The sequence below is a fragment of the Anomaloglossus baeobatrachus genome, chromosome 2, assembly GCF_048569485.1.
Source record: "Anomaloglossus baeobatrachus isolate aAnoBae1 chromosome 2, aAnoBae1.hap1, whole genome shotgun sequence".
Classification (NCBI taxonomy): domain Eukaryota; kingdom Metazoa; phylum Chordata; class Amphibia; order Anura; family Aromobatidae; genus Anomaloglossus; species Anomaloglossus baeobatrachus.
The window spans coordinates 462,280,496-462,296,446 of NC_134354.1; the positions used below are offsets into that span (position 1 = coordinate 462,280,496).

At 52.8% G+C, this 15,951-nt stretch overlaps 1 protein-coding gene and 1 non-coding gene across 2 annotated transcripts in view; both read right to left on the reverse strand.

Annotated features, from left to right (window-relative positions):
- The window catches only part of CCT6A (chaperonin containing TCP1 subunit 6A), a 134,243-nt gene that overhangs the window by 50,289 nt on the left and 68,003 nt on the right, over positions 1-15,951 (reverse strand). The gene's annotated exons all lie outside the window — the stretch shown is intronic.
- On the reverse strand, positions 11,818-11,949 carry LOC142292824 (small nucleolar RNA SNORA15). Its single transcript, XR_012750843.1, has one exon. It is a non-coding gene; the product is annotated as a small nucleolar RNA SNORA15 (small nucleolar RNA).

Below are 15,951 nucleotides of genomic sequence, written 5' to 3' on the forward strand. Positions count from 1 at the left end.
AACTAATGCGTCCGCCGCCAGAGCTCTGATCTTGAGACCGGGCCATGAATGCCGGGACTTTGTTGTTGTGCCGTGACGCCATGAGATCGACGTCCGGCGTTCCCCAGCGGCGACAGATCTCTCGAAACACGTCTGGGTGAAGAGACCATTCCCCCGCGTCCATGCCCTGACGACTGAGAAAATCTGCTTCCCAGTTTTCTACGCCCGGGACGTGAACTGCGGAGATGGTGGAAGCTGTGGCTTCCACCCACTGCAGAATCCGTCGGACTTCCTGGAAGGCTTGACGACTGCGAGTGCCGCCTTGGTGGTTGATGTATGCGACGGCAGTGGCGTTGTCCGACTGGATCCGGATCTGCCTGCCCTCCAGCCACCGATGAAAGGCCAATAGGGCTAGATACACTGCCCTTATCTCCAGAACATTGATCTGAAGGGAAGACTATCGGAGTCCAGGTTCCCTGATTCCTGTGGTGGAGAAAAACCGCCCCCCACCCTGACAGGCTCGCGTCCGTGGTGACCACAGCCCAGGTTGGGGGTAGGAAGGATTTTCCCTGCGACAGAGTTGGGAAGGAGCCACCACTGAAGAGACGTCTTGGTTGCAAGGGAAAGAGACGTTCCTGTCGAGGGAAGTCGACCTCCTGTCCCATTTGCGGAGAATGTCCCACTGGAGTGGCCGCAGATGGAATTGCGCGAAGGGCACTGCCTCCATCGCTGCCACCATCTTCCCCAGGAAGTGCATGAGGCGCCTCAAGGGGTGTGACTGACCCCGAAGAAGAGATTGCACCCCTGCCTGCAGCGAAAGCTGTTTGTCCAGCGGCAGCATGACTACCGCTGAGTATGAAACTCCATCCCAAGGTACGTCAGTGATTGGGTCGGTGTCAACTTGGATTTTGGGAAGTTGATGATCCACCCGAACTGCTGGAGAGTCGCCAGAGCGACGGAAAGACTGTTTTGACACGCCATCTGAGAGGGTGCCCTGACCAGAAGATCGTCTAAGTAGGGAATCACCGAGTGGCCCTGAGAGTGTAGGACCGCCACAACAGATGCCATGACCTTTGTGAACACCAGTGGGGCTGTCGCCAGGCCGAAAGGCAATGCCACGAACTGAAGGTGTTCGTCCCCGATGGCGAAACGCAAAAAGCGTTGATGTTCGGATGCGATCGGCACATGGAGATAAGCATCCTTGATGTCGATCGATGCTAGGAAGTCTCCTTGTGACATTGAAGCGATGACCGAGCGGAGAGATTCCATCCGAAACCGTCTGGTGCTCACATGTCTGTTGAGCAGTTTGAGGTCCAGAACGGGACTGAACGAGCCGTCCTTCTTTGGCACCACAAACAAGTTGGAGTAAAAGCTGCGACCATGTTCCTGGGGGGGAACAGGGATCACAACTCCTTCTGTCTTCAGAGCGTTCACCGCCTGAAAAAGTGCATCGGCTCGCTCGGGGGGCGGAGAGGTTCTGAAGAAACGAGTCGGAGGACGAGAGCTGAACTCTATCCTGTAACCGTGAGACAGAATGTCTCTCACCCATCGGTCTTGAACATGTGGCCACCAGGCGTCGCAAAAGCGGGAGAGCCTGCCACCGACCGAGGATGCGGTTCGGGGATGCCGAGAGTCATGAAGAGGCCGCCTTGGAGGCATTGCCTCCGGCGGGTCTTTGGGGGCGTGGCTTAGCCCGCCACGCATAGGAGTTCCTCTGGCCTTTCTCCGGCCTGCTGGACGAAGAGGATTGAGGCTTGGCGGAGGGACGAAAGGACCGAAACCTCGATTGTATTTTCCGTTGCTGAGGTCTCTTCGGTTTGGACTGGGGTAAGGAGGAGTCCTTTCCCTTGGATTCCTTAATAATCTCATCCAATCGTTCGCCAAACAAGCGGTCGCCAGAAAACGGCAAACCGGTTAAGAACCTCTTGGAAGCCGAGTCTGCCTTCCATTCGCGCAGCCACATGGCCCTGCGAACTGCCACAGAGTTAGCGGATGCCACAGCTGTACGGCTAGCAGAGTCTAGGACTGCGTTCATGGCGTAGGAAGAAAAAGCTGACGCTTGAGAAGTCAAAGACGGAACCTGCGGAGCAGAATTACGTGTGACCGCATTAATCTCAGCCAGACAAGCTGAGATAGCTTGGAGTGCCCACACGGCTGCAAAAGCCGGGGCAAAAGACGCGCCCATGGCTTCATAGATGGATTTCACCAGGAGCTCTATCTGCCTGTCAGTGGCATCCTTTAGCGATGAGCCATCTGCAACCGATAACACAGATCTAGCCGCCAATCTAGAGACTGGGGGATCCACCTTGGGACATTGAGCCCAACCCTTAACTACGTCAGAGGGGAAGGGGTAACGTGTGTCAGTAAGGCGCTTAGTAAAGCGCTTGTCCGGAACCGCTCTGGGCTTCTGGACAGCGTCTCTGAAGTTAGAGTGATCGAAAATCACACTCCGTGTACGTTTGGGGAACCGAAACTGGCGTTTCTCCTGCTGAGAAGTCGACTCCTCTACAGGTGGCGGCGGGGGAGATATATCTAACACCTGGTTGATGGACGAGATAAGGTCATTTACTATGGCGTCCCCTTCAGGTGTATCAAGATTGAGAGCAACGTCAGGGTCAGAGCCCTGAGCTGCGACGTCCGCCTCGTCCTCCAGAGAGTCCTCAAGCTGGGAACCCGAGCAGCGTGAAGAAGTCGGGGAAGATTCCCAGCGGGCCCGCTTAGCCGGTCTGGGACTGTGGTCCGGGCAGGAGTCCTCCACGTGAGACCTAGGGCCCCCCCTGGGAACGCGTTGCGGCGCGGACAGAGAGGGGCCTGGAGGCGACGATCCAACAGGGCCCGGGGCCTGTGTAAGGACCGGTCTGGACTGCAAAGCTTCAAGCAGCTTGGCAGACCATTTGTCCATAGACTGAGCCATGGATTGTGAGAGTGACTCAGAGAGTTTTTCAGCAAAAACAGCAAACTCTGTCCCTGCCGCCTGGACAGGGAGAGCAGGGGGGGTCTGCCTGAGCCGAGGGGCCCACTAGTGACCGAGGCTCCGGCTGAGCAAGCAAAACAGGGGTTGAGCATTGCTCACAGTGAGGGTAGGTGGAACCCGCAGGTAACTTAGCCGCACAAGAGGTACAGGTCGCAAAATAACCCTGTGCCTTGGCACCCTTGCTCCTTGTGGACGACATGCTGTTGTCTCCTAGGAGAGTGATCACTGAGGGTATATGGGAAAGGGTATACAGCCCGACCGAACAGAAATATATAAATATATAGTATCTATTCCGGCACCCTAAGGGGACCAGCACCGGGTGACCGGTGTGGCTTACCGACCGCTAAAAAGCGGAGCGTGTGTCCTCCAGATTCCCTGCCTTAGGTCTCCCAGTGTTGCAGAGCTCTTTCCTGGAAATCCTCCACCGGCAGAATGCCAAAAAAATGGCTGCCGGAGCTCTCTGGGGAGGAGTGGGGCCGTGGGCGGCGCTAGAAAAGTGCGGGAATCTGGAGTCCCCACAGTGATCAGTGAGGGGGGAGGAAACATACAGGATGCTCCGGCCCTCACATCCGACGTCAGGTCGGCAGTCCCGCCCTTACCCCTGATAGACAGGCCCGGGGGCGGGAGTTTTGCTACTAGGCCGCAATTGAAGCCGGGGACTAAATTTAAGACCGCGGCCGACAAGCAGGCGCGGAAGTCCGCCGGCCGTCACAAATAAGCAGCTGCTGCAGCGTCCGGGATGAAGGCGCTCCATGCACATCCCCCATGGGGACACAGAGTACCTTAGTGATGCAGGGCCCGGTCCCTGAGGATAAATAGACTCCTGTCCGACAGATTCCCACAGGGGCTGCGGAGGGAGCACGGTCCCAGTGAATGGATGACCGCTCAGGATCCCACTTCTCCCAGAGCCGCTAAGGGATGGTGAAGGAGACGGCATGAGGCTCCGGCCTTTGTACCCGCAATGGGTACCTCAACCTTAACAGCACCGCCGACGTAGTGGGGTGAGAAGGGAACATGCCGGGGGCCCCGTGGGGGCCCACTTTTCTTCCAACCGATTAACTAAAATGAGAATGCATGAGTGGATGTGTGCCTCCTTCCACACAAAGCATAAAACTGAGGAGCCCGTGATGCACGGGAGGGTGTATAGGCAGAGGGGAGGGGTTACACTTTTTAAAGTGTAATACTCTGTGTGGCCTCCGGAGTCAGAAGCTATACACCCAATTGTCTGGGTCTCCCAATGGAGCGACAAAGAAAAAGGAGATACCACCTTAGGGAGAAATTCCGGGATCGGACGCAGAACCACCTTATCCTGGTGAAACACCAGGAAGGGGGCTTTGCATGACAGCGCTGCTAGCTCAGACACTCTCCGAAGTGATGTGACTGCCACTAGAAAGGCCACCTTCTGTGAAAGACGTGATAAAGAGACATCCCGCAGCGGCTCGAAAGGTGGTTTCTGAAGAGCCGTTAGCACCCTGTTAAGATCCCAGGGTTCCAGCGGACGCTTGTAAGGTGGGACTATGTGGCAAACTCCCTGCAGGAACGTGCGGACCTGCGGAAGCCTGGCTAGGCGCTTTTGAAAAAATACGGAGAGCGCCGATACTTGGCCCTTGAGAGAGCCGAGTGACAACCCCTTGTCCATTCCGGATTGAAGGAATGAAAGAAAAGTGGGTAAAGCAAAATGGCCATGGAGGAAAACCGTTATCAGAGCACCAGGATAAGAAGATTTACCAAGACCTGTAATAGATCTTGGCGGACGTTGGCTTCCTGGCCTGTCTCATGGTGGCAATGACATCCTGAGATAACCCTGAAGACGCTAGGAGCCAGGACTCAATGGCCACACAGTCAGGTTGAGGGCCACAGAATTCAGATGGAAAAACGGGCCTTGTGACACCAAGTCTGGGCGGTCTGGAAGCGCCCACGGTTGACCCACCGTGAGATGCCACAGATCCGGGTACCACGACCGCCTCGGCCAGTCTGGAGCGACGAGAATGGCGCGACGGCAGTCGGACCTGATCTTGCGTAACACTCTGGGCAGCATCGCCAGAGGAGGAAACACATAAGGCAGTCGAAACTGCGACCAATCCTGAACTAACGCGTCCGCCGCCAGAGCTCTGTGATCCTGAGACCGTGCCATGAATGCCGGGACTTTGTTGTTGTGCCGTGACGCCATGAGATCGACGTCCGGCGTTCCCCAGCGGCGACAGATCTCTCGAAACACTTCTGGGTGCAGAGACCATTCCCCCGCATCCATGCCCTGACGACTGAGAAAATCTGCTTCCCAGTTTTCTACTCCCGGGATGTGAACTGCGGAGATGGTGGAGGCTGTGGCTTCCACCCACTGCAGAATCCGCCGGACTTCCTGGAAGGCTTGACGACTGCGAGTGCCGCCTTGGTGGTTGATGTATGCGACGGCAGTGGCGTTGTCCGACTGGATACGGATCTGCCTGCCCTCCAGCCACCGATGGAAAGCCAATAGGGCTAGATACACTGCCCTTATCTCCAGAACATTGATCTGAAGGGAAGACTATCGGAGTCCAGGTTCCCTGAGCCCTGTGGTGGAGAAAAACCGCTCCCCACCCTGACAGGCGCGCGTCCGTGGTGACCACAGCCCAGGTTGGGGGTAGGAAGGATTTTCCCTGCGATAGAGAATTGGGAAGGAGCCACCACTGAAGTGACGTCTTGGTTGCAAGGGAAAGAGAGACGTTCCTGTCGAGGGAAGCCGACCTCCTGTCCCATTTGCGGAGAATGTCCCATTGGAGTGGCCGCAGATGGAATTGCGCGAACGGCACTGCCTCCATCGCTGCCACCATCTTACCCAGGAAGTGCATGAGGCGCCTTAAGGGGTGTGACTGACTCCGAAGAAGTGATTGCACCCCTGCCTGCAGAGAGAGCTGTTTGTCCCGCGGTAGCTTGACTACCGCTGACTGTGTATGAAACTCCATCCCGAGGTAAGTCAGTGATTGGGTCGGTGTCAACTTGGATTTCGGGAAGTTGATGATCCACCCGAACTGCTGGAGAGTCGCCAGAGCGACGGTAAGGCTGTGTTGACACGCCACCCGAGAAGGGGCCTTGACTAGGAGATCGTCTAAGTAGGGAATCACCGAGTGGCCCTGAGAGTGTAGGACCGCCACAACGGATGCCATGACTTTGGTGAAAACCCGTGGGGCTGTCGCCAGGCCAAAAGGCAATGACACGAACTGAAGGTGTTCGTCCCCGATGGCGAAACGCAAGAAGCGTTGATGTTCGGGTGCGATCGGCACGTGGAGATAAGCATCCTTGATGTCGATCGATGCTAGGAAGTCTCCTTGTGACATCGAGGTGATGACCGAGCGGAGAGATTCCATCCGAAACCGTCTGGTTCTCACATGTCTGTTGAGTAGCTTGAGGTCCAGAACGGGACGGAATGATCCGTCCTTTTTTGGCACCACAAACAAGTTGGAGTAAAAGCCGCGACCACGTTCCTGAAGGGGAACGGGGATCACAACTCCTTCTGTCTTCAGAGCGTCCACTGCCTGAAAAAGTGCGTCGGCCTGAGCGGGGGGCGGAGAGGTTCTGAAGAAACGAGCCGCAGGACGAGAGCTGAACTCTATCCTGTAACCGTGAGACAGAATGTCTCTCACCCATCGGTCTTGAACATGTGGCCACCAGGCGTCGCCAAAGCGGGAGAGCCTGCCACCGACCGAGGATGCGGCTAGGGGATGCCGAGAGTCATGAGGAGGCCGCCTTGGAGGCAGTGCCTCCTGCGGCCTTTTGGGGGCGTGACTTGGACCGCCACGCATAGGAGTTCCTCTGGCCTTTCTCCGGCCTGCTGGACGAAGAGGATTGGGGCTTGGCGGAGGGATGAAAGGACCGAAACCTCGATTGTATTTTCCGTTGCTGAGGTCTCTTAGGTTTGGTTTGGGGTAAGGAGGAGTCCTTTCCCTTGGATTCTTTAATAATCTCATCCAATCGTTCGCCAAACAAGCGGTCGCCAGAAAAGGGCAAACCGGTTAAGAACCTCTTGGAGGCCGAGTCTGCCTTCCATTCGCGCAGCCACATGGCCCTGCGGACTGCCACAGAGTTAGCGGATGCCACAGCTGTACGGCTAGCAGAGTCTAGGACTGCGTTCATGGCGTAGGAAGAAAAAGCTGACGCTTGAGAAGTCAAAGACGCAACTTGCGGAGCAGAATTACGTGTGACAGCATTAATCTCAGTCAGACAAGCTGAGATAGCTTGGAGTGCGCACACGGCTGCAAAGGCCGGGGCAAAAGACGCGCCCGTGGCCTCATAGATGGACTTCACCAGGAGCTCTGCCTGTCAGTGGCATCCTTTAGCGATGAGCCATCTGCAACCGATACCACAGATCTAGCCGCCAATCTAAAGACTGGAGGATTCACCTTGGGACATTGAGCCCAACCCTTAACGACATCAGAGGGGAAGGGGTAACGCGTGTCAGTGAGGCGCTTAGTAAAGCGCTTGTCCGGAACCGCTCTGGGCTTCTGGACAGCGTCTCTGAAGTTAGAGTGATCGAAAAACGCACTACGTGTACGTTTGGGGAACCGAAACTGGTGTTTCTCCTGCTGAGACGCAGACTCCTCTACAGTAGGAGGCGGGGGAGAGAGATCCAACACCTGGTTGATGGACGAGATAAGATCATTCACTAAGGCGTCCCCTTCAGGTGTATCAAGGTTAAGGGCGACGTCAGGGTCAGAGCCCTGAGCTGCGACGTCCGCCTCGTCCTCCAGAGAGTCCTCAAGCTGGGAACCCGAGCAGCGTGAAGAAGTCGGGGAAGATTCCCAGCAAGCCCGCTTAGCCTGTCTAGGACTGTGGTCCGGGCAGGAGTCCTCCACGTGAGACCTAGGGCCCAACCTGGGAGCGCGCTGCGGCGCGGACCGAGAGGGGCCTGGAGGCGACGATCCAACAGGGGCCGGGGCCTGTGTAAGGACCGGTCTGGACTGCAAAGCTTCTAGCAGCTTGGCAGACCATTTGTCCATAGACTGAGCCATGGATTGTGAAAGTGACTCAGAGTTTCTCAGCAAAAGAGGCGAACTCTGTCCCTGCCGCCTGGACAGGGGGAGCAGGGGGGTCTACATGAGCCGAGGGGCCCACTAGTGACCGAGGCTCCGGCTGAGCAAGCGAAACAGGGGTCGAGCATTGCTCACAGTGAGGGTAGGTGGAACCCGCAGGTAACATAGCCCCACAAGAGGTACAGGCCGCAAAAAAAACCTGTGCCTTAACAGCTTTGCTCCTTGTGGACGACATGCTGTTGTCTCCTAGGAGAATGATCACTGAGGGTATATGGGCAAAAAAGGGTATACAGCCCGACCGAACAGAAATATATATATAAATACGTATCTATTCCGGCACCCTAGGGGGGACCAGCACCTGGTGACCGGTGTGGCTTACCGACCGCTAACAAGCGGAGTGTGTGTCCTCCAGATTCCCTGCCTTAGGTCCCCCGGAGCTGCAGAGCTGTTCACTGAGAATCCTCCACCGGCAGAATGCCAAAAAATGGCTGCCGGAGCTCTCAGAGGAGGAGTGGAGCCGTGGGCGGCGCCAGGAAAGTGCGGGAATCTGGGGTCCCCACAGTGATCAGTGAGGGGGGAGGAAACATGCAGGATGCTCCAGCCCTCACATCCGACGTCAGGTCGGCAGTCCCGCCCTTACCCCTGACAGGCAGGCCCGGGGGCGGGATTTTTGCGACTAGGCCGCGATGAAGCCGGGGACTAAATTTGAGACCGCGCCCGACAAGCAGGCACGGTCGGCGCGGAAGTCCGCCGGCCTTCTCAATTCAGCAGCTGCCGCAGCGTCCGGGAAGTAGGTGCGCTCCCTGCACAGTCCCCAATGGGGACACAGAGTACCTTTGAGTTGCAGGGCCCGGTCCCTGAGGTTGAATAGACTCCGGTCCGGCAGATTCCCACTTGGGCTGCGGAGGGAGCACGGTCCCAGTAAATGGATGACCGATCAGGATCCCACTTCTCCCAGAGCCGCTAAGGGATGGTGAAGGAGACGGCATGAGGCTCCGGCCTTTGTACCCGCAATGGGTACCTCAACCTTAACAACACCGCCGACGTAGTGGGGTGAGAAGGGAACATGCCGGGGGCCCCGTGGGGGCCCTCTTTTCTTCCAACCGACATAACTAATATGAGAATGCATGAGTGGATGTGTGCCTCCTTCCACACAAAACATAAAACTGAGGAGCCCGTGATCCACGGGAGGGTGTATAGGCAGAGGGGAGGGGTTACGCTTTTTAAAGTGTAATACTTTGTGTGGCCTCCGGAGGCAGAAGCTATACACCCAATTGTCTGGGTCTCCCAATGGAGCGACAAAGAAATTGTAGGTAAACAGGGTTACAAATGCTGCCTTACTGAAAAAGTGCGACTAATAGGACAAAATGCAAGTAATTTGTTCCTCAGGAGCTGCTGGCTTTCAATACTGTGAGCGCTGGCTGTAAGTACGGCGACATTTCACTTTGAAGCATCTGTGTATAGCGGGCTATCAAAGTGCTGGGGTGTACTTACAACCTCCACTAACCATATAATGAGTGGTGCTTGTAGCCACTCCATGCATGCCCCCATGACTGAAAGTAGAAATTATTTTCTCCAGTAGTTGCACTTTCAGTAGGGCAGGCATAATTATAACACTAAATTACTTGCAGGGATTAACCCATATCTGCAGATAAATTGCTTTTTCCCAGGTGAAAAGCTCCCTTGTTGTGACTGACCTGTGTCTAGATAAAGCTGAAGTTGAGCAGATAAATACATTTGCGATAAAACATTCAGTACAACTACTCGTGCTCTGACTACGCTTAGGAGTCCAGTAGGCGGTGCAGTAGTAGTTTTGGGGGCATTTCCAATCTGCTCAGCTCCTTCTGTTCTATGCAAAGAATTGTTACCATTTTCTGACACCTGTAACTTTTTCTATTGGTGGAGCTGTGCGAGTACTGCGCCTTGAGCTGACTTTTTATTGATACATTTTGACTATTGCTTTTTTGGGGAAAGTACAATAGGGGGAGGGGGGGGGGGGATCCTTGCTTTCCCTCTTTTCCCTGTAATTTAAACATAAAATTGACATTCTATATTCTGTTGTGCTAGACAGAGGTGTGGAAACATTGTTCTTGCGATATTATAATCCCTGTGTTCACTATATGGTAAAACTGATGTGCTGGTGTGATGCCTCAGGTTGGTGTGAGTTCGTAGACACCAAACATGTATAGGTTTAAAAAAAATTTCAGAAGTTTAAAAAAAGTAGCACACGTTTTGCATTATTTTCAGTGACCCGTAGAGTTGTCATTTTTCAGAATATGGGGCTCAATGACTGCTTTTTTAATTCTCGAGCTGACGTTTTTAATGGTACCAGTTTTGCGCAGATGCTATGTTTTGATCTCCTGTTATTGCATTTTGCACAAAATTTGCGCCAACCACAAAACGTAAATTGGTGGGGGTTTTTGCCGCCATGCCGTTTACTGATCAGATTAATTGATTTTATATGTTGATAGATCGGGCGTTTCTGAACTCTGCGATACTAAATGTGTGTATACTTTTTCTAACCCTTTAATTTTCAATGAGGCAAAAGGGGGGTGATTTGAACTTTTAGGATATTTTTTTTTTTTAAATTTTAACTTTTTATTTATTTTACTAGTCCCCTTAGGTGACAGAATTAGCAGTCCGATCGCTCATTCCATTCTTCTGATCTGAGCTGCACAGCTCAGATCAGCAGAAATGCTCCTCTTCCATTACAGCCAGCTCTCTGCCGACTAACAGGAGGTGAGTCATGATAGCGACAGGAGTCATTACATGACTGTGCAACCATCAGTTCCTCGTTATCACATCACGGTGCCTCCGATGGAGGTGGTAAATGCACGTTACCTGCTGTGGGTACTTAAATTGTGGGGTCACCTTTTTAACAGCGCAACTTAATTGGGGTAACAGGTGTAAGTGGATCGCATTTCACCTACGCGGCACATGTCAGCTGTACAAATCAGCAAACATGTGCGGGGATAACCACAGGCTCACCACAACAGCCGGTGGTGATCAGCCCTTCATGATTTAGGACGTACCATTACATCCTCGATTGTGAAGGAGTTAAAGAGGTTGTCCACTACTTTAACATTGATGGTATATCTTTAAGATAGGTCAATGTCTGATCGGTGGGGGTACTGGGTGTCAGACTCACCAATGAGCTGTTCTCAGGGCCAGTAGCAGGAAATGCTCAGTTCTGAAGTTGCTCTGTCTTCTGATAGGGGCTGCGGTTGGATACTGTACAGCCAGCCGCCTCCTCTTGGTTTAAATAAAAGGAAGATGTGTAGTACCTTGCTGCAGGAGCTTCGGGACTGAGCATATCCAATCGCCTGCACCGAGAACAGCTGATTGACGGGGGTGCAGGGTGTCGGATCCCGGCTGATCAGACATTAATGATCTGTCTGGAGGTTAGGACATCAATGTGAAAGTAGTGAACAACATTTTTAAATCTTCCATTTAAATTCAGTCTTGTCCATGAAGGGAAACTCAATGACGACTCTTATCTGGCAGACCATACCTTTGCCTCTAAGAGGAAATCTAAAGACACGTCAATAGGTGAAACAACCCTGGTAACAGAGGCCAGGCTGTCCTAAATTGTCAATATATTTTTTTTCCACACATATAATTTTCAATAGATCCTTGAAATTTAGGAAATCTAATTGCACACATACATACGTTTTCTCATACTCCAGGGACACATTACAGGTGAGAATATAAGCGTCCTCAACTCTCTTCCTCATGTCAGGATGACGAGCCCCATGATCAAGAACAAGTCCTCTTATTAACCTAGAAGAAATGAAAAAAACTCTCAGGAAGATAGAGGTAGAGGAAGAAATATCTGCATTAATAATCCCGTAATACTACAAGTGTTCACAATTGTGCTGAAGCGCTGCCAATAAAAATGGAACGCCAAATAGTAAAGCACACTTGTGGTTTACTATAGCATGGTGTCTGACTGCATAGCCTACCACAAAGCAATGCAGAATTCATCCATGCAGATGACCTATCAAAAGATGCAAACCCCATCCAAATGTAATTAAAAAGCACACTAGTAAATGTTTAATGAGATTGTCCCCTACTGATGACCTATCCTTAGGATAGGTCATCAATGTCATATCGACCGAGGTCCAACACCCGCTGATAAGCTGTTCTCCAGGCAGCAGGAAGTATTTCGTTTTGGAGCTACTCAGTCTCCGGAGGATAGTGGCCACGGCCGGGTACTGCACATTCGCCTCCCATTCTAATCAATAGGAGGTGGATGTGCAGTACCCAGCCGCAGCCACTATCAGAAGACAGAAAAGCTCCGGAACTGAGCCCTTCCGGCCACGACTGCCACCGCCAGCACTGAGAACGGCTCAGAACAGCAGGGGTGCGGGTTGGTGAACCCCAGCCGATCTGACATTGATGACCTATCCTAAGGATGGGCCATCAATGTAAAAGTAGTGGACAACTCCTTTAAAGAGAATATCCAATGTGTTTTTTGTTTTATGGCATGGCTTAAGGCACTACCCCAGTGTTTTGTCCCCCCCAGAACTAGAATGGTGCTATAAATCTAAGGTCCATGCTCAGTCATATACTCATCCTCCTGTGTCTCCACCTTTATTCAGCATCACTCCGATCCTGTGGCGCCAACTTGTGCCCGTAACATCTGAAGTCAGACGTTACGTCACAAGTGCTCGATACACGTTTAAGAAGGGGCAAAAAGGTGTGCAAAACGAGGGATACACCTATATTACATACAAAAATATGTTGTATAAAACATATGCCTTGGGGAAAACACTCCTATATAGATTTTATATATATTTATTTTGCCTTTTGGGAAGGAGGTGTTAATTTGCCTCCTATAGGGTAAATTATGTTTATTGTGGCTATTGGCCTGTTTTAAAGGATTTTAAATGTGTGTTTTTGTGTCTTAAAATTAATAAGGACCTATTTTTGTATGTGATCTAGGTGTATCCCTCTTTTTGCACACCTTCTCGCCCCTTCTCTTAAACATGTATAATTGGGTGTGCCGAGGTGATCCCGCCTTTATTTCATTTATGGGTTTATTGGTTCCCATAGGTGGCGCCCTCCTACAGGTTGTTTCAAGTGCTCGATACACTTGAGGCTCTTATAGACTTGCACTGAAAAGAGACCTCCGGCGCGCTCCATGAAACACAGGAACTTCTGACAGGTCACAAGTCACCGGAGACTGACTGGATGCTATAACAAAAGAACACTGTGGCAGGGAAGTAGAAGACAGGGGGGTAGGGGAATTAACGAAGTAGAAGACAGGGGGGGTAGGGGAATTAACGCACCACTGCAATGGTAAAAAGAAGGGAATTTTGTTACTTACCGTAAATTCCTTTTCTTCTAGCTCTTATTGGGAGACCCAGACGATTGGGGTATAGCTACTGCCCTCCGGAGGCCACACAAAGCACTACACTAAAAAGTGCAAGGCCCCTCCCCTTCTGGCTATACCCCCCCGTGGTATCACGGGTTCTCCAGTTTTAGTGCCAAAGCAAGAAGGAGGAAGCCAATAACTGGTTTAAACAAATTAACTCCGAATAACGTCGGAGAACTGAAAAACCGTTCAACATGAACAACATGTGTACCCGCAAACAACAAAAAAATCCCGAAGGACAACAGGGCGGGTGCTGGGTCTCCCAATAAGAGCTAGAAGAAAAGGAATTTACGGTAAGTAACAAAATTCCCTTCTTCAGCGCTCTATTGGGAGACCCAGACGATTGGGACGTCCAAAAGCTGTCCCTGGGTGGGTAAAGAGATACCTCATGTTAGAGCTGCAAAACAGCCCTCCCCTACGGGGATGTCACTGCCGCCTGCAGGACTCTTCTACCTAAGCTGGCATCCGCCGAAGCATAGGTATGCACCTGATAATGTTTGGTGAAAGTGTGCAGACTCGACCAGGTAGCTGCCTGGCACACCTGTTGAGCCGAAGCCTGGTGTCGCAAAGCCCAGGACGCACCCACAGCTCTGGTTGAGTGGGCTTTCAGCCCTGAAGGAACCGGAAGCCCAGCAGAACGGTAGGCTTCCAGAATTGGTTCTTTGATCCATCGAGCCAGGGTGGCTTTAGAAGCCTGCGACCCCTTGCGCTGGCCAGCGACAAGGACAAAAAGTGCATCTGAACGGCGGATAGGCGCTGTGCGAGAAATATAGATTCTGAGTGCTCTCACCAGATCTAGCAAACGTAAGTCTTTCTCATACCGGTGAACCGGCTGAGGACAAAAGGAAGGCAAGGATATATCCTGATTAAGATGAAACGAGGATACGACCTTAGGGAGAAACTCCGGAATGGGGCGCAGCACTACCTTGTCCTGGTGGAACACCAGGAAGGGAGCCTTGGATGACAGAGCTGCCAGCTCAGACACTCGCCTAAGCGATGTGATCGCAACAAGAAACGCCACTTTCTGTGACAGGCGAGAAAAGGAAACCTCCTTTAGAGGCTCGAAGGGCGGCTTTTGCAGAGCAACTAGTACTCTGTTCAGATCCCATGGATCTAACGGCCGCTTGTACGGGGGCACAATATGACAGACCCCCTGTAGAAACGTGCGCAACTTAGGAAGACGTGCTAGACGCTTCTGAAAAAACACAGATAGTGCCGAGACTTGCCCTTTAAGGGAGCTGAGCGACAAGCCCTTTTCCAACCCCGATTGCAGGAAGGAAAGAAAGGTGGGCAATGCAAATGGCCAAGGGGATACTCTCTGTGCAGAGCACCAGGATAAGAAAATCTTCCACGTTCTGTGGTAGATCTTAGCAGACGTTGACTTCCTAGCTTGTCTCATTGTGGCTACGACTCCTTGAGATAATCCTGCGGACGCTAGGATCCAGGACTCAATGGCCACACAGTCAGGTTCAGGGCCGCAGAATTCTGATGGAAAAACGGCCCTTGGGACAGTAAGTCTGGTCGGTCTGGCAGTGACCACGGTCGACCGACCGTGAGATGCCACAGATCCGGATACCACGATCTCCTCGGCCAGTCTGGGGCGACGAGTATGACGCGGCTGCAATCGGATCTGATCTTGCGTAACACTCTGGGCAAGAGTGCCAGAGGTGGGAAGACGTATGGGAGCCGGAACTGCGACCAATCTTGAACTAATGCGTCTGCCGCCAGAGCTCTTTGATCGCGCGACCTCGCCATGAATGCCGGGACCTTGTTGTTGTGCCGGGACGCCATTAGGTCGACGTCCGGCACTCCCCATCGGCGACAGATTTCCTGAAACACGTCCGGGTGAAGGGACCACTCCCCTGCGTCCATGCCCTGGCGACTGAGGAAGTCTGCTTCCCAATTTTCTACGCCTGGGATGTGAACCGCGGATATGGTGGATGCTGTGTCCTCCACCCACATTAGAATGCGCCGGACTTCTTGGAATGCTTGCCGACTGCGCGTCCCTCCTTGGTGGTTGATGTATGCCACCGCTGTGGAGTTGTCCGACTGGATTCGGATCTGCTTTCCTTCCAGCCACTGTTGGAAGGCCAGTAGGGCAAGATACACTGCCCTGATTTCCAGAACATTGATCTGAAGGGTGGACTCCTGCGGAGTCCACGTCCCCTGGGCCCTGTGGTGGAGAAACACTGCTCCCCACCCTGACAGACTCGCATCTGTCGTGACCACTGCCCAGGATGGGGGCAGGAAGGATCTTCCCTGAGACAATGAGGTGGGAAGGAGCCACCATTGTAGAGAGTCCTTGGCCGTCTGGGAAAGAGAGACTTTCCTGTCCAGGGACGTTGACTTCCCGTCCCATTGGCGGAGAATGTCCCATTGAAGTGGGCGCAGATGAAACTGCGCAAAGGGAACTGCTTCCATGGCTGCCACCATCTTCCCGAGGAAGTGCATGAGGCGCCGTAAGGGGTGCGACTGGCCTTGAAGGAGGGATTGCACCCCTGTCTGTAGGGACCGCTGCTTGTTCAGCGGAAGCTTCACTCTCGCTGCTCGAGTATGAAACTCCATGCCAAGATACGTTAGCGACTGTGACGGTGACAGATTCGACTTTGGAAAGT